Source organism: Tamandua tetradactyla, chromosome 5, assembly GCF_023851605.1.
Source record: "Tamandua tetradactyla isolate mTamTet1 chromosome 5, mTamTet1.pri, whole genome shotgun sequence".
Classification (NCBI taxonomy): domain Eukaryota; kingdom Metazoa; phylum Chordata; class Mammalia; order Pilosa; family Myrmecophagidae; genus Tamandua; species Tamandua tetradactyla.
In genome coordinates, this window is record NC_135331.1 from 92,923,065 (window position 1) to 92,941,980 (window position 18,916).

The 18,916-nt window shown below is 40.3% G+C and overlaps 1 protein-coding gene across 2 annotated transcripts in view; it reads left to right on the forward strand.

Annotated features, from left to right (window-relative positions):
• The first annotated feature begins 17,962 nt into the window (after positions 1-17,962).
• The window catches only part of BRPF3 (bromodomain and PHD finger containing 3), a 45,562-nt gene continuing 44,608 nt past the window's right edge, over positions 17,963-18,916 (forward strand). For both annotated transcript variants that reach the window (XM_077161608.1, XM_077161609.1), the window contains exon 1: positions 17,963-18,378. The gene's annotated coding sequence lies outside the window, so the exon portion shown is untranslated. The remainder of the gene's footprint in view (positions 18,379-18,916) is intronic.

Below are 18,916 nucleotides of genomic sequence, written 5' to 3' on the forward strand. Positions count from 1 at the left end.
TGTATATTGTTTGAAGTTTGTGCCGCAGTAACAGACACAGTATTTAATTGCACATATAGATGTTTGCTGGGTATATTCACTGTAAATTTTCTTTAATCTGGTTTGTTGTTTGTTGGGGGGATTACTTGGGGGGGGAGGTTGGTTTTGTCTTTAAATATTAAAAAAAACTTCTGTCACTGGAAAAAAATATATATATAAATTTTGTACCAAATAAATGTTTTTTTGCTTTAGTCTCACACATAAGTTAAAATTTTAAAGTATTGGGCGGGCCACGGTGGCTCAGCAGGCAAGAATGCTTGCCTGCCATGCCAGAGGACCCGGGTTCGATTCCTGGTGCCTGCCCATGTAAAAACCAAATAATAATAATAATAATAATAATTTTAAAGTATTAATTACTATTATTTTCAACACCCTGCAGTAATGACATTCCTATGTTCTTCCTCATGCAAAAACATTTTTTTAATTTGTACATTTAGTCACTATCATTATACACTCTAGGCATTCCTAGATTATACCATCTCAGTCTTTATTGTCTATCTTCTGATTTCATTTGTGCTCCCAGCCCCCCTCACTCTATCGTTCTCACATGCAGCTTCATTCAGTGTTTTAACATAATTGTATTACAGTTAGGTAGTATTGTGCTGTCCATTTCTGAATTTTTACAATCAGTGCTGTTGCACAATCTGTATCCCTTCACCTCCAATTACCCAATATCTTACCCTATTTCTATCTCCTGATGGTCTCTGTTACCAATGATATTTTCCAAGTTTATTCACTAATGTCAGTTCATATCAGTGAGACCATACAGTATTTGTCCTTTTGTTTCTGGCTAATCTCACTCAGCATAATGTCCTCAAGGTCCATCCATGTTGTTACATACTTCATAACTTCATTCTGACTTATGGCTGCATAATATTTCATCGTACGTATATACCATAGTTTGTTTAGCCAGTCGTCTGTTGATGGACATTTTGGCTGTTTCCATCTCTTCACAAATGTAAATAATGCTGCTATAAACATTGGCGTGCAAATGTCCACTGGTGTCCTTGCCCTCATGTCCTCTGAGTAGATACCCAACAACGGTATTGTCGGGTCATATGGCAATTCTATATTTAGCTTTTTGAAGAGCCACCAAACTGCCTTCCACAGCGGTTGTACCATTTGACATCCCCACCAACAATGGATGTGTGCCTCTTTCTCCACATCCTTTCCAGCACTTGTCGTTTTCTGTTTTATTGATAATGGCCATTCTGGAGGGTGTGAGATGATATCTCATTGTGGTTTTGATTTGCATTTCCCTAATAGCCAGGAAAGTTGAGCATCTTTTCATATGCCTTTTGGCCATTTGTATTTCCTCTTCTGAGAAGTATCTGTTCATGTCTTTTGTCCATTTTGTAATTGGATTATCTGTCTTTTTGTTGTTGAATGAACACTCTCTTTATGTATTCTGGATACTAGACCCTTATCTAATATACTGTTTCCAAATATTGTCTCCCATTGTGTAGACTGTCTTTTTACTTTCTTGACAAAGTTCTGTGATGCACAAAAGTGTTTAATTTTCAGGAGTTCCCATTTATTTATTTATTTATTCAGTGCTCATGCTTTGGGTGTAAGGTCTAGGAAATTGCCTCGTATTATAAGATTTATAAGATATCTCCCTACATTTTCTTCTAACAGTTTTATGGTCTTAGATCTAATGTTTAGTTCTTTGATCCATTTTGAGTTAATTTTTGCATAGGATGTGAGATATGGATCCTCATTCGGTACTAATTCTTTCTTGAATGTTCGGTAGAATTCGCATGTGAAGCCATCTGGTCCTGGACTTTTCTTTTTCGGAAGCTTCTTAATGACTGATTCAATTTCTTTACTCGTGATTGGTTTGTTGAGGTCGTCTATTACTTCTTGAGTTAATGTTGATTGTTCATGCCTTTCTAGAAAGTTGTGCATTTCATCTACATTGTTGAATTTATTAACATAAAGTTGTTCATAGTATCCTCTCATTATTTCCTTTATCTCTGTGGGGTCTGTGGTTATGTCTCCTCTTCTATTTCTGATTTTTTTAAAATTTGCATCCTCTCTCTTCTTCTTTTCGTCAACCTTGCTAAAGGTCCATCAATTTTATCATAGAACCAACTCCTGGTTTTGTTGATTTTCTCAATTGTTTTCATGTTCTCAGTTTCATTTATTTCTGCTCTAATCTTCATTATTTCTTTCCTTTTGCTTGCTTCAGGGTTAGTTTGCTGTCCTTTCTCTAGTTCTTCCAGGTGCACAGTTAATTCCTCGATTTTTTCTTCTTTTTTGATACAGGCATTTTAAGGCAATAAATTTCCCTCTTGGTACTGCCTTTGCTGCATCCCATAAATTTTGATATGTTGTGTTTTCATTTTCATTTGCCTCGAGATATTTACTGATTTCTCTCGTAACTTCTTCCTTGACCTACTGGTTGTTTAAGAGTGTGTTGTTGAGCCTCCACATATTTGTGAATTTTCTGGCATTCTGCCTATTATTGATTTTCAGCTTCATTCCTTTATGATCTGAGAAAGCGTTTTATATGATTACAATTTCTTTATATTTATTGAGACCTGCTATGTGACCCAGCATATGGTCTATCCTTGAGAATGATCCATGAGCACTTGAGAAAAATGTGTATCCTGCTGTTGTGGGGTGTAATGTTCTATAAATGCCTGTTAAGTCTAGCTCATTTATTGTATTATTCGAATTCTCTGTTTCTTTATTGATCCTCTGTCTAGATGTTCTGTCCATTAATGAGACTGGGGAATTGAAGTCTCCAACTTTTATGGTAGATGTGTCTATTTCTCTTTTCAGTGTTTGCCTCATATATTTTAGAGCATTCTGGCTCAGTGTATATATGTTTATGATTGTTGTGTCTTCTTGTTGAAGTGTTCCTTTTATTAATACATAGTGTCCTTTTTTGTCTCTTTTAACTATTTTACATTTGAAGTCTAATTTGTTGGATATTGGTATAGCTACTCCTGCTGTTTTCTGATTGTTATTTGCATGGAATATCTTTTCCGAACCTTTCACTTTCAACCTATGTTCATCCTTGGGTCTAAGATGCGTTTCCTGTAGACAGCATATAGATGGGTCCTGTTTTTTAATCCATTCTGCCAGTCTGTGTCTTTTGATTGGGGAGTTTCATCCATTAACATTTAGTGTTATTACTGTACGGGCAATACTTTCTTCTACCATTTTGCCTTTTGGATTTTATATGTCATATCTCATTTTTATTCTTTTTACCTTTACTGATAGTCTTCATTTCTATACTCTTCTCCACCCCTCTGTCTCCTGTCTTTTCATATCTGTCTCTAGTGCTGCCTTTAGTATTTCTTGCAGAGCTGGTCTCTTGGTCACAAATTCTCTCAGTGATTTTTTGTCTGCAAATGTTTTAATTTCCCCCTCATTTTTGAAGGACAGTTTTGCTGAATATAGAATTCTTGGTTGGCAGTTTTTCTCATTTAGTATCTTAAATATATCATCACACTGTCTTCTCGCCTCCATGGTTTCTGCTGAGAAATCTACGTATAGTCTTATTGGGCTTCCCTTGAATGTGATGGATTGCTTTTCTCTTGCTGCTTTCAAGATTCTCTCTTTCTCTTTGACCTCTGACATTCTGATTAGTAAGTGTCTTGGAGTACATCTGTTTGGATCTATTCTCTTAGGGGTACACTGCATTTCTTGGATCTGTAATTTTAAGTCTTTCATAAATTTGGGAAATTTTCAGTGATAATTTCCTCCATTAGTTTTCTCCTCCTTTTCCCTTCTCTTCTCTTTCCGGGACACCCACAACGTGTATATTCATGCACTTTGTGTTGTCATTCAATTCCTTGAGTCCCTGCTCATATTTTTCCATTCTTTTCCCTATATTTTCTTTTGCTTGTTGGATTTCAGATGTTCCATCCTTCAGTTCACTAATCCTGTCTTCTGTCTCTTGAAATCTGACATTGTAGGTTTCCATTGTTTTTTCATCTCTTCTACTGTGCCTTTCATGCCCATAAGTTCTGTGATGTGTTTTTTCAGGCTTGATTTCTCCTTTTTGCTCATTCCTTGCCTTCTTTATATCCTCCCTCTATTCATTGATTTGATCTTTGATGAGGTTTTCCATGTCTGTTCGAACATTCTGAATTAATTGTTTCAACTCCTGTATCTCATTTGAATTGGTTTGTCCCTTTAACTGGGCCATATCTTCAATTTTCCTAGTGTGATTCATTATTTTTTGCTGGTGTCTAGGCATTTAATTACCTTAATTACTTTATTGTTTTCACACTTTTACCTAGGATTTTCTTGCTGGATGAATTTGTTGTCTATCTGTTCTTTGACATTCAGTTCAGCTTATTCTGGACCACTAACTTAGTTTTATTTAACACAGCAGAATTTTTCAGTTCTTGTTTTCTTGTTTCTTACCCTGCCTGTACGGTGCATTTCCCCCCACCCCCACCCTTAGGAGGGTCTACTTAGGTATTATAGACCCCAGTCAGATTTACCCAGACCAAACTGGCCTCCTGTCAGGAAGAGTCACCTGCATCAGTTTTACCTGAGGGTGAGACCCAGAAGATTGAAAGACTTTCCTGTGAAGTCTCTGAACTCTGTATGTTTCCTATCCTGCCCAGTGTGTGGCACTTGTCTGCCTGCGGGTCCCACCAGCATAAAGTGATACGGTACCTTTAACTTCAGCAGACTCTCCCTGCTGGGGGTGTGGTGGAGACAGAGAAGAGGTTGTAGGCTGGCTTTAATTGCTTCAAATTTCCAAGTCCTGTGGTCTGAATTCCTTGAGGGAGGGATTCCACCTGAGCTGGACCCCACCCCTGTCCTGGGGAAGGCACAGGCTCCAGACAGGCTCTCCAACAAGCTTGTTTCTGCCCATGCCTGGGGCAGTTGGAGCCTGAGAAGCCCTGTCGCTGTATCCAAAGGTAGTTCAGCCTTTGTAGAAACACAGCCACAGAAAAAAAAAGAAAGAGAAAAATCCTTCACAGAACAGGACTCCCATTCCTCAGGTTTGCCAATCAAAAGCATAAGTTGGTATGTTGCTTTGTGTACCTTCAGATCCTATGTGCCCCATCCTTTCCTTCAGGGCCCAGACCCTTTCAAATATTATGTGCTAGCTGATCCAAAAAACCTCTGTTTCTTTTTTTTTCTTTTTTCTTTTTCCATGAGCCCTGCCCCCTCAGTGCTGGGGCAAAAATTAGCAACCTCTGCTTTTTTTTGACCAGTTTCAGCTGAGCTGGGGGCCTATTTTTAGTAGTCAGAATATGTGAATTAATTACACAATTGAAGCTTAGTTTTGCTCAGTCCCTGCTGCTGGTAAAGTCCCTTTCCTTTCCCCTCTGGAAAGCAGCCTGTGGGGGAGGGGTGCCGGCCGCCATGGCTTGGGGAACTCACGGTTCTGGGGGGCTCACAGCCAGCCCAGCTGGTCCAGACTGGGGTACGTTGTGTGTCTGGTCACTGACGTAGCCCCAGGAGCTGTTCCGTACTGTTTCTCGCTACTTAGTAGCTGTTCTGGAGGATGAACTAAATCCCATACCTCGCTAAGCCACCATCTGGGCACAATGTCCTATAAATTGTTTTTAAATGGTATACTCAATTAGTTGATTGTTAAGGGAAAGGGTCAGTAGAAAGGGAAGATTTGAGGAGGGTGCTGTGGATATCTTCGTATTTGTGGCTATTCGTTTGATACCTGTGTGATGAGATTGTGGAATATTGGGGATGATCATTTCAGATGTTAAAGGGAAGCCAAGGTTCAGTCCACCACATACAGCCCCTCACACACACACATACACACCCACACAACCCCTGTGCTTGTGGTTACACCCTAAGGAACCTGGAATGGAAGTGAAAGGTGATGAATTATGGACATTAAGGAGGTCTAACATGACATTGAGGTGGAAAGGTCAGTTTGGGCCAAAATGGTGAACAAAGTAGAGACATAATCAGATTGTTACAGGAACAGTGATGAGAAAGTTAGAAGATGGCGTAGGCAAATATTAAGAAGTCCTTAAAATGCAAGGACTCTAGCAAAAAGGTGAGGAATGGTTTACTGGTGTTATTAGCACCCTGGAGGGCCAGGAGAATGCTGACCTACCACCATGACTGTTCTAGTGTGTCAAAGCTGCCAGAATGCAACACACCGGAGATGGATTGGCTTTTAATAAAAAGGGATTTATTTAGTTAAAAATGTATCATTCTTTAGAGGGAAGGTAGTTAGCTTTCAGCTGAGGTTCTCTGTTACATATGAAGGCATACTGAAACCACAGCTGGCCCTCTCTCCTGGCTTCTGGGTTCCAGCGGCCTTCCCCAGGGTGATTTCTTTCTGTATCTCCAAATTTCTGGGCTGAGCTAAGAATGCTGAGTTGAGATGTGGTAAACTGCTTGGGCTGTGCCGACCTCTCTCTTTTAAGCCTCTAGCTAATTAAATTAAATATAACTCCATTGCAGAAGGTACTCCCCTTAGCCAAAAGTAGATGTAATCAGCCATAGATGAATCATGCTAAGGATTCAAGTCTGCAGCAACAGAACTAGGCACCATCACCTGACCAAGTTTATACCTGAACCTAACTACCACAGGGACTGGGGAGAATTTTTTAAAAGATGGATATAAAAGAGCTTAGTTTTTAAAAAGAAGTGTGGTGGAAAAGGTTGGAGAGGCTGAGAGAGGTTGGACAGGGAGTAGAAACAGGAGCATTGTAATGTTTTTTTTCCCCTCAAATTCTCTCTACTTTCTTTTGCCACCATTAATACGTAACACCAAATCAATCAATATAAATCATACAAATGGATTAATGCAGTGAAAAGTTTTAAATGTCTTAAAATGAGGCTTCAGCCATGAAAGTTTGAAGCTTAGAATTTCTGCATTTGAAATAAAGGTCTGATGGGAAGGGAATGAGAGAGGAAAAAACAGAGTGGGAGGTGGGGGAGAAATCTTATCTTTTCCCCTTACAACTGAGGAAGGGTATTTTAGTGGAGAAGAGTCTATAATAGCAGAATGAGCATTGCTTGTTGAGCAAAACTGTCATGTGGGTTCATCTACACTGCGCATTTCCCATCTTCCCCCTTTGTGCTACTTCAAGTAACTGTGTCCTCTATCCCTTTACCAAAAATTGCTCTCAGTGATTATATCACTGCTCCTTCTCCTGGGAGCATTTGAATTTTATATCATACATTTTATTCCATTAAATGACATTCAGTGACCAGGTGAGGAGGCATTTTAGGGGAAGTGGAGAACTTTATGGGTATCAGTAAAATTATACCAAGGAGATGGCTACTTGAGGGTCAGTTATTTTGCTAAAATGTGGAAATAACATTTTATGGTGTCCTGACTTCACTCACAGTTAAGAGTTTAGCATTTAATAGAAATGTTAATTAAAAGTTGAAACGTTAAGACACTAAATCAGGTTGAACAATTTATACTTGCCATATACTATGTACTTTCAGGCTTGTGGTTTAGTATTCCATTGAGTATATGGTAAAAAGTGTAGAGTCCTAGATAGAAATCTCGTCCAAAAAGGGCAGTGAAATCCATACTTGAGGGATAATTACGACCAAACTGTAATGGAGTCTCATGCCTATCTTAAAGCATGGAATTATTCAAGTAATTTACCTGTTCCAAAAATATCAGGGACTGCCACTTCACTTCTACCTAGTAACCCGCTCAACAGCCTCCACCTTATTGTACCTTTCCAAGTCTTCTCTCTCCCATCTCCCATTTTTGGATCAAACAGAGTAAGCCAGCACTTTCTGAATCAATCTTATGGTGTTTCATCATTGACTTTCCTCAAGCTGGTTCAGTGTGGACCACACTCCCTCTATCGTCTTCCTAGTTGACACCCTACTTAAGCTTTAAGGTAGAATTCAATGGCATCTCTTTCACGGAGCTTTCCCTCTTCTCCAAACAGATGAGCTCACTCTCCCTCCTCCAAGTGCTCATACCACTTTGTATCTCTCTTGAGATGCTTATATTCTGATGCATGTCACAGTTATAACTCTACTTGCTTTATTCCTGTGATTAAATTATAAGTGCCTTCAAGACTGAGAGCATACCCTTTTCACCTTTGGGGGCTTCACAAGGGTAAAACAGAACCTTACCTGTGGCTCACAGATAATCATTGAATGGGTATATACTTCAGTATGACCAAACTGATCTCATCATTTCTTCAATCCTTAGTCCCCTAGCTCCATCGGGAACTCCTGAGCAACCCTGCACCACCTCTTATATAATGACTACGTCAGCATTGTAAAAACTTCTAATTTTGAAAACAGATTTATTTTCAATCTTGTCCTTTGTTCTTATGTACTATCAGACATCAAGTTGTTGACTTGTCTTATGATTTCTGATTTGATCTTTCCTTTCCCTAACACCTCTTACACCATTCTAATTATCTTTTCATTTTCATAGTGCTTAATTACTTATAATAAATTTTTCCTGGTTTTCCTGGTAACCTTCCTGCTCTAGTTTATAGTATCCATCATGTGAATAACTATAATTATTTCATAGTTCATAAATTGATAAAAGAAATAAGGCACGTGGAATGGACATATTTTGAACATGTGCCTGCTGTTTTTTAGAGAATCACCTCCTACTCATATAGTGGATACATGATCAGACTTTACCAGAGTAGCATGTCTCTATGGCCACAGCTATTGGTTCAGAATGACTGAGAATGCAAAAGACAGTGTCCTTATGACATAATTTGAGTCTCCTGACTCAGGCTTGACTAGCCAGATTTATCCTTGGACTTTCTGGTTATGAGTCAAAATATGTCCTCTATTAGTTAAACTAATTTTCAGTTTGAATTGGTTTCTGCTCAGTGCAATGATGATTTCTGATATAGTATATAAAGCACTAAACATTAAGTGCTCAGTGTTTTTTTTATTATCCTCATCTCCTTGCCATACCTCATACTCAATCCAACCTTTTCTTTCTTAAAATATCTGCCCATACAAATCAGCTAGGATAATCTCATTATTTCCTGCATCTGTGGTATTTTCCCTTTGCTTTGAGCTGCTCTATCACCAATTTAATAATACGATTCCACATTCTTTTCACCAAATCACCTACATCACTATTCAGAAATCTTCTTTAAATAATGATGGCTATACACTGTTCACTCTTATCAATTTTTTCCTGCATGTTTTTTTCCTAGTTATTTCTAGCTTACTTTTCCCCCATTTATTTATTTATTAAACATAACCACATACAAACACAAACATTCTTATTCCTGTGATTAAATTATAAGTGCCTTCAAGACTGAGAATATACCCTTTTCACCTTTGCATCAATTCAGAAGATTTGCATCAATTCAGAAAAAATAAAAAGAAAACAGAAAAAAAAGATACATACCCTACCCCTTACCCTTCCCTTTCATTGATCACTAGCATTTCAATCTACTAAATTTAACATTTGTTCCCCCATTATTTATATTTTAATCCCTGTGTTTTACTAGTCTGTCAATAAGGTAGATAAAAGGAGCAACAGACACAAGGTTTTCACAATCATACAGTCACATTGTGAAAGCTATATCATTATACAATCATCTTTAAGAAACATGGCTACTGGAACACAGCTCTACATTTTCAGGCAGTTCCCTCCAGCCTCTCCATTACATCTTGACTAACAAGGTGATATCTATTTAATGCGTAAGGATAACCTCCAGGATAACCTCTCGACTCGTTTGGAATCTCTCAGCCACTGACACTTTAATTTGTCTCATTTCGCTTTTCTTCCTTTTGATCGAGAAGATCTTCTCAGTCCCTTGATGCTGAGTTACAGATCATTCTAGGATTTCTGTCCCACATTGCCAGGAAGGTCCACACCCCTGGGAGTCATGTTCCACGTAGAGAGGGGGAGGGCAGTGAGTTTGCTTGTCATGTTGGCTGAGGGAGAGAAGCCACATCTAAGCAACAAAGGAGGTTCTCTTGGGGGTGACTCTTAGGCCTAATTTTAAGGAGGCTTGACCTATCCTTGGTGGGGTTAAGTTTCATATGAACAAACCCCGAGATTGGAGGCTCAGCCTATTGCTTTGGTTGTCCCCATTGCTTGTGAGAATATCAAGAATTCTCCACTTCCGGAAGTTGAATTTTCCCCTTTCTCACCATTTCCCCAAGGGGACTTTGCAAATACTTTTTTATTCACTGCTTAAATCACTCTGGGATTTACTGGGGCATCACTCTGGACAAATCTACAAAATCTCATGCCCTACTCAAGGTTCCATGTATTTACGGTGTTCAATTAAGCTGTCCACATAAGTTATATTAGGAAGTGCACTAGTCAAAATATAAATTTTGTACCAAATAAACATGTTTTTCTTTAGTCTCACATATAAGTTAAAGTTTTAAAATATGAATGACCATCTATTTTCAACACCCTGTAGTACTGACATTCCTTTGTTCTTCTCCATGCAAAAACATTTTTAAATTTGTACATTTACTCACTATTATTATATACTCTAGGCATTCCTAGATTATACCATCTCAGTCTTTATTGTCTATCTTTCCTTCTGATTTCCTTTGTGCCCCCAGGCCTCCTCCCTCTATCATTCTCACATTCAGCTTCATTCGATGTTCTAACATTGTTGTATTACAGTTAGGTAGTATTGTGCTATCCATTTCTGAATTTTTATAATCAGTCCTGTTGCACAATCTATATCCTTTCAGCTCCAGTTACCCAATATCTTACCCTATTTCTATCTCCTGATGGTCTCTGTTACTAACTGAAATTTTCCAAGTTCATTTACTAATGTCAGTTCATATCAGTGAGACCATATGGCATTTGTCCTTTTGTTTCTGGCTTATCTCACTCAGCATAATGTCCTCAGGGTCCATCCATGTTGTTACATACTTCATATCTTTATTCTGTCTTACAGCTGCATAATATTCCATCATATGTATATACCACAGCTTGTTTAGCCACTCATTTGTTGATGCACATCTGGGCTGTTTCCATCTTTTGGCAATTGTAAATAATGCTACTATAAATATTGGTGTGCAAATGTTCATTTGTGTCCTTGCCCTTATGTTCTCTGAGTAGATACCTAGCAAAGGGCTGGGGTAATGTCTCCAGGAAGCTGTATATGCTCAGAGTTAGTGCCCGCTGTATGGTGCTGTTACTCCCATAACCAGGAACCATGGGTTCAGGAACCAAGGGATGAAAACAGGAGTGGCACCACTCATTATTACCCCTAGTGATCCACTAGGAAAATTTTTGCTTCCTGTTCCTGCAACCCTGAGCTCTGCTGGCCTACAGGTTTTAGTTCCAAAACAGGGAGTGCTTCCACCAGGAGAAACAACAATGATTCCATTGAACTGGAATCTAAGACTGCCACCTGGTCACTTTAGGCTACTCATGCCACTGGATCAACAAGCCAAGAAAGGATTACATTATTGTCTGGCATGATTGACCCTGACTATCAGGAGGAAATAGGACTGCAGATACACAATGGAGGTAAAGAGTTTTCTTGGAATATAGGAGATCCCCTAGGCCATCTTTTAGTACTACCATGCCCTGTGATTAAAATCAATGGAAAACTGCAACAGCCCAATCCAGGCAGGACTGCCAATGGGTCTGAAACTTCAGGAATGAAGGTTTGGGTCACCCCACCAGGCAAAGAACCATGGCCAGCTGAAGTGCTTGCTGAGGATAAAAGGAACACAGAATGAGTAGTGGAAGAAGGTAGTGATAAATATAAACTACAACCATGTGATCAGTCACAGAAACGAGGACTGTAATGCTGTCCTGTTCATGTTATACTATTTAAGTTGTAAGATATGAATTTTAAGAATGAATATTACCCAAGGACTTGCACCCTATTCTGGAGAGTTAATGGGCTTTCAGTTATATGGAGGACAGTTAAGTATTGTTAGGTGAAAGAAAAAATGTGTGTTTTAATGTTTTTTATTTAGAAATTAGGTATGGTTTAAGGTGATATGTATAGCTGCCAAGTTGACAAGGGGTGGGCTGTCATGGTCAGGTTCATGTGTCAACTTGGCCAAGTGGTGGTACCTGTTTGTCTGGTTGGGCAAGTGCTGGCCTGTCTGTTGTAATGAGGACATTTCATAGAATTAAATCATGATCACGTCAGCTGCATCCACAGCTGATTCCGTTTGTAATCAGCGAAAGGGAAGTGTCTTCTGCAATGAATGATGCTTAATCTAATCACTGGAAGCCTTTTAAGGAGGATTCAGAAGAGAGAGGCTCTTTTCCTGCTTCAGCTGGCGAGCCTCTCCTGTGGAGTGCATCCAGACCCTCCATCGGAATCATTGGCTTCACAGCCTGCCCTGTGGATTCTGGACTCTGCATTCCCGCGGTCATGTGAGACACTTTTATTAATTTTATATTTGCGAGTGTTTCCCATTAATTACATTTCTCTAGAGAACCTTAACTAATACACCAGTTCGTATGGCAACTCTATACTTAGCGTCCTGAGGACCCGTCAAACTGCCTTCCACAGCGATTGTACCATTTGACATTCCCACCAACAGTGGATAAGTGTTCCTCTTTCTCCACATCCTCTCCAGCACTTGTCATTTTCTGTTTTACTGATAATGACCATTCTGGTGGGTGTGAGATGATATCTCATTGTGGTTTTATTTGCATTTCCCTAATAGCCAGGGAAGTTGAGCATCTTTTCATGTGCCTTTTGGCCATTTGTATTTCGTCTTCTGAGAACTGTCTGTTCATGTCTTTTGCCCATTTTGTAATTGGGTTGCCTGCCTTTTTGTTGTTGAGTTGAACACTCTCTTTATATTTTCTGGATACTAGACCTTTAACTGATACTTCATTTCCAAATATTGTCTCCCATTGTGTAGGCTGTCTTTTTACTTTCTTGACAAAGATCTTTGATGCACAAAAGGGTTTAATTTTGAGGAGTTTCCATTTATTTATTTATTTCTTCAATGCTCATGCTTTCTTCAGTGCTCATGCTTTTGGCAGGAAACTACCTCCTAGTATAAGATTTATAAGATATCTCCCTACATTTTCTTCTAAAAGTTTTATGGTCTTAGAGCTAATGTTTAGGGCTTTGATCCATTTTGAGTTAATTTTTGTATAGGTTGTGAGATATGGGTCCTCTTTCATTCTTTTGGATGTGGATATCCAGTTCTCTAGGCACCATTTTTTGAAGAGACTGTTTTTTCCCATGTGAGTTGGTGTGACTGCCTTATCAAAGATCAATTGTCCATAGATGAGAGGGTCTATATCTGAACACTCTATTCAATTCCATTGGTCAGCATATCTATCTCTATGCCAGTACCATGCTGTTTTGACCCATTGTAGCTTCACAATACGCCTTCATTTTTCTGTCTCAGGATATTTTTAGCTCTTCAGGGCACCCTGACCTTCCAGATAAATTTGGTTATTGGTTTTCTATTTCTGAAAAGTAAGTTTTTGGGATTTTAATTGGTATTGCATTGAATCTGTGAATCAATTTAGGTAGAATTGACATCTTAACTATATTTAGTCTTCCAAACAGTTCTTCACACGATATCCCCTTCCATTTATTTAGGCGTTCTGTGATTTCTTTTAGCAATTTCTTGTAGTTTTCTTTGTGTAGGTCTTTTGTATCTTTAAATTTATTCTTAAATATTGTATCTTTAAATTTATTCCTAAATATTTTATTCTTTTGGTTGCAATTGTAAATGGAATTTTTTTCTTGATTTCCCCCTCAGATTGTTCATTACTAGTGTATAAAATCACTACAGATTATTGAGTGTTGATTTTGTAACCTGCCACTTTGCTGTACCATTTATTAGCTCTAGTAGTTTTGCTGTGGATTTTTCAGGGTTTTCGACATATAGCATCATATTATCTGCAAACAGTGAGTTTCACTTCTTCCAATTCTGATGCCTTGTATTTCTTTTTCTTGTCTAATTGCTCTGGCTAGAACTTCCAATGCAATGTTGAATAACAATGGTGATAGTGCACATCCTTGTCTTGTTCCTGATCTTAGGGGGAAAGTTTTCAGTTTTTCCCCATTGAGGATGATGTTAGCTGTAGGTTTTTTATATATGCCCTTTATCATGTTGAGGAAGTTCCCTTCTATTCCTATCCTTTGAAGTGTTTTCAACAAGAAAGGATGTTGAATTTTGTTAAATGCCTTTTCTGCATCAATCGAGATGATAATGTGGTTTTTCTGCTTTGATTTGTTAATATGATGTATTACATTAATTGATTTTCTTATGTTGAACCATCTTTGCATACCTGGGATGAATCCTACTTGGTCATGGTATATAATTCTTTTAATGTGCTGCTAGATTTGATTATCAAGAATTTTGTTGAGAATTTTTGCACCTATATTCATTAGAGAGATTGGGCTGTAGTTTTCTTTTCCTGTAGTATCTTTGTCTGGCTTTGGTATGAGGGTGATGTTGGCTTCATAGAATGAGTTAGGTAGCTTTCCCTTCTCTTCAATTTTTTTTAAGAGTTTGAGCAGGATTGTACTAATTCTATCTTGAACATTTGGTAGAATTCACATGGGAAGCCATCTGGTCCTGGACTTTTCTTTTGGGGGAGCTTCTTAATGACTGATTCAATTTCTTTACTTGTGATCGGTTTGTTGAGGTTGTCTATTTCGAGTCAATGTTGGTTGTTCATGCCTTTCTAAGAAGTTGTTCATTTCATCTACATTGCCAAGTTTATTAGCATAAAGTTGTTTATAGTATCCTCTCATTATTTCCTTTATTTCTGCAGGGTCAGTGGTTATGTCTCCTCTTCCATTTCTGATTTTATTTATTTGCATCCTCTTTCTTCATTTTGTCAACCTCGCTAAGGGTCCATCAATCTTATTGATTTTCTCATAGAACCAACTTCTGGTTTTGTTGATTTTCTCAATTGTTTTCATGTTCTGAATTTCATTTATTTCTGCTCTAATCTTCATTATTTCTTTCCTTTTGCTTGTTTTGGGGTTAGTTTGCTGTTCTTTTTCTAGTTCTTCCAAGTGGACAGTTAATTCTGTGATTTTTGCTCTTTCTTCTTTTTTGATATAGGCTTTTAGGGCAATAAATTTCCCTCTTAGCACTGCCTTTGCTGCATCCCACAGATTTTGATATCTTGTGTTTTAATCTAGCTTACTTTTTGATTACAGTCTACTCAAGACAAAGCCCACGATTTCCTTACCTTTATATATGATCACTAGACCTTTTCTACGTTGATTTTGTCATTATTTTCCAGAGTCTTGATGAGCGTTGGATACATAGTAGGTGCTTAATAAATGTCTATTATAGGAATAAATGAATGGAATTTAATTTAGAGAATGTGGTGCTCTATTTAAAATCTGTTGTTAGCCTAACTAAACTTTTTTCTTTTTCTAAGCAAACTTCGTATTCTTAAACCATTTTCATTACACCATATCACAATGATTCCAATTTCCACATTCTTCCCAACCTGTGGTTCTAGAATTCTTTTACCCAAGGTCTAAATGAGGAATAGTCTATTAAAAATAATTTAACAATCAGTCAAAGTCTATTTTTATTTAAATCAGTGGATATTGAACATAACCCTGAAGAATGTTCTTGCCTCGGTAAACAAAATTTTTAAGAATAATAGTAAAATGTTGACAAAGATGTCCGAGATGCTAAAAAACATGGGGGTGTGGGTGTACCTTTTGTACTCACGTTCACTCTTTTAGTCTTAAATGATAAAACATTCTCCTGATGTTAATTTCTATTTCAAAAGAGACAGCACTTTAAAGACTAGCATTTAGAATCAAAGACCCCGCCCCTATTCATTGAACTTAATTGCTGTATGGCCTAATTGAAGGCCAGGGTTGATGTATTTAAAGTCTTTAAAAGCTAATGATGAAAGTGAATTAAATTTAGTGCCTCTGGGATTTCTGATACACATTTCAAATTTGTTTTCAATGATATAATTGTTACATGTTACATTTAAGATTACATCATAGCAAATTGGTTGTGTGTGCAGTTACACTAATAATAACCAATTGCAAATGTCAAAAACGAAAGTGAAGACAACTAATGTTACCATTAAAAAAATGGAAGTTGAATAGCAAATAGAAACACTTAGGCTGAATATCGTCTTAATAAGAAAGCTTCTGAATAGAAAAACCTAAAATCATATGCATTAGATTGTCTTAATGCATTTCAACAGCATTAAAATCATTACTCTCATGTTTCAAGTGGAAACCAATGCATATTCTCAAGGTACTCATTTATTCATTTTAGTGAGAAAAGATAGCTTTCAATCACATAAATGGGAGTTGTGCTAAATCAATTTTGAATATCCATCAAGAAATAAAAGTTAGTCATATGAATAAGTGGATACTGTTTCCATATTTTAAAAGAACAAGAAATTCAGTATTTTTGTTTTTGTTAGTTATCAGATTATTTTTTCTTAACTAAAAGTAATTGCGATACTTTTCTTGCCTCCGGGGCTTTCCCTTCCACAGTTGAACATTTCTTCTTTCATACCTTCCCACCAAATGATTATTCCCCCTGGCCTTAAAACAGTTGAATTTAATTCATACTACTTCATCTTCACAACTCTCAAAACACTGCCCTAGCTCCCCTTTGGCTCCGCAGGTTCTCCCGCTGCACTGGAGCAAGAGCGAGCTTAGCTCCACAAGCCCCTCCCCTTTCTTTCTTTCTTTTTTAAAACTGGTTAATAGAAATATTTTTATATTATCATTTTGCTAAAACGTACTATGAAGCTAACCTGAAAATTCTTTGTAACATAAATTGGCTTCCTTATTTTTATCTAACGTTTAAGTGCAAAACCCTGTATATTTAATTCCTTAGGATAAAGGACATCTATACTTCAAAAGTGGCGCTATGTTCAGTTAAAATATTTGGAAAACAGTGCTTGGATCTTAAGACTTCACCCTTCATCCTCCTGACAATAACAAATGTCCTTGGTTATCAGAACCAAGCAAGAAATTGTCTCAAGCTACACCACCAGAGCCGACAGAGGAAACGCTTTCAAAATATGTCATTCATCTTCACATTTAAAGGCAGCCTATCCCTACATCCTTTATAAACATCATTAAATATTGGTGCTTAAGACTTCAGTCATACAAGGTAAGCGTTCCAATTTATAGGTAAAAAGGGGTAAGCAAAAGGGCCTTTTTCTCTTCAATTTATTTTTATCAGAACAAAAGCCAGTTTGATTACAGCTGAAAGTCTGTAGTTGCCATTTGTCAAGCATGCTTTAGAAAGCCGCCTAGTGCATTTAATTAACCGACTCTCAGCCAAATCAGGTTTAAGAGTCGCGTTTCCCATACCTAGAATGATAAATGAGTTACCAGACGTCCTTAAGTAGACCGTCAAACTTTTAGGTTTACTCAGTTTAAACGCAGAAGGGAGAGGACGGCATACAAGGAAAAGTCTAGTCTGTTCCTTAAGATGGCTTGGGAGGAATGAGACGCTCACCTGTACACAACAGAGGCGGGTCTTCCCCGGCTGTCCTCACTGGGGGAGGGGATGGACATCGCTAGACCTTTGTCCTCGGGACCTGGGCTTGGGGAGTGTGTGTGTGTGTGTGTGTGTGTGTGTGTGTGTGTGTGTGTGGTGAACGACGACCTTCTGGGAGCAGTGCAGGCACCTGCACCCCAAGAAACTAAGACCGGTTTCTCCTTCAATAATCCCAGCGGCTTAACCTTTCGGGGGGGTATACTCCCGCTCGGGGAGGGGGTTTTCTGTCCAAAACCTTAATCATTACCCCCGCAAAGACGGGGGAGGAGACGACTGAACCCCATTTTAATAGGCAGAAACTCTTGTCTTTCCCAACTAGACTGGAACGTCCCCAGTTCTCTCGCCGGGCTCGCCCCGCGGGGCCACGGCCGGGGTGACTCCCGGCAGCTGCCGGCGTATACCCGGTCTCCGCTCGGTGCCCCCGCCGCGTCCGCACCGCCACCGTGAGGCCGAGCGGGGGACGGTGCCCCGTGGCGGTGGCGGCGGCGGCGGCGGCGGCTCCACGCTTCTCTCCGCGCCGCCCCGGCCGCCGCCGCGCCGGGCATGGGCGGGGGGATTTTTTTCCCCGTTTCCCCCCTCTTTCGCGCTCTCGCTCCAGTGCAGCGGGAGAGCCGGCGGAGCCAGGGAGGGAGCGAGGGAAGGGGTGGAGGTGGCGGGGGGAGGCCGGAGGGGCGGATCCTGCCTGGGGGCTGATCCCTCCCTCCCCTCCACCGGGCTCCGGGCTCCGTGGCGGCAGCGGCGGTGGTGGTGGCAGCTCCATTCCCCCTCCTCCCCCGGGAGCAGCGGCCGGGCCGGGGCCCCAGTGCGGGCCGGGCGGGGACACGGCGGGGGCTGGCGCGGGAGGAGGCCGCGCACCGCTCTCCGCTCTCCGGGCCGCGCCGACCAGCTCAGCGGCCGACCCGCCCGCACCCTGGGGCCCCGAGCAGTGGAGCTGGGCCGGCGACTGAGGTAATAGGGGCGGCAGCGAGGCCGGACTGCGCGGGGGCGGGGGCAACGGGGCCTTCGGAACCAGGGACTGTGCGGCGTGGCGGGGATCGGGAGACCGGATAAGCGGGGAGCTTCCCGATCGTGGCAGAAGCGGCGCAGAGGCCCTCTCCGGAGCGGGGGCGGCGACGGGGAAGGGAAAGGCGGGTGAGGGGAGAGCTGAGAAGCGGAGACCCCCTCCTGCAGCCGCCATCTTGTTTCCCCACCGGCCCTGGAAGCCGAGCCACCGAGCCCCGCCCCCCTCATGCTCTCCAATTGGCCAAGCTAGAGTAGAGTTCCACCCGCAGCACGTCCCTTGGCCCCCTCCCCGGGTTTCCCTGACGGGCAGGTGCGGTGGCCAATGGGCGCCCGCTTCTCTTCCCGGCTGGTTCGCTGGCGCTCTCTTTCTGTATCTGCGGGTCGGACTTCGCGTCAGTCTGTCTCTGGCGCGTTCGCCTCCTCCCTTTTGGGGTGGAGATGTTATTTCCCTCCTTTCTCCTCCTGGGGGTCAAGATTCTTCTGG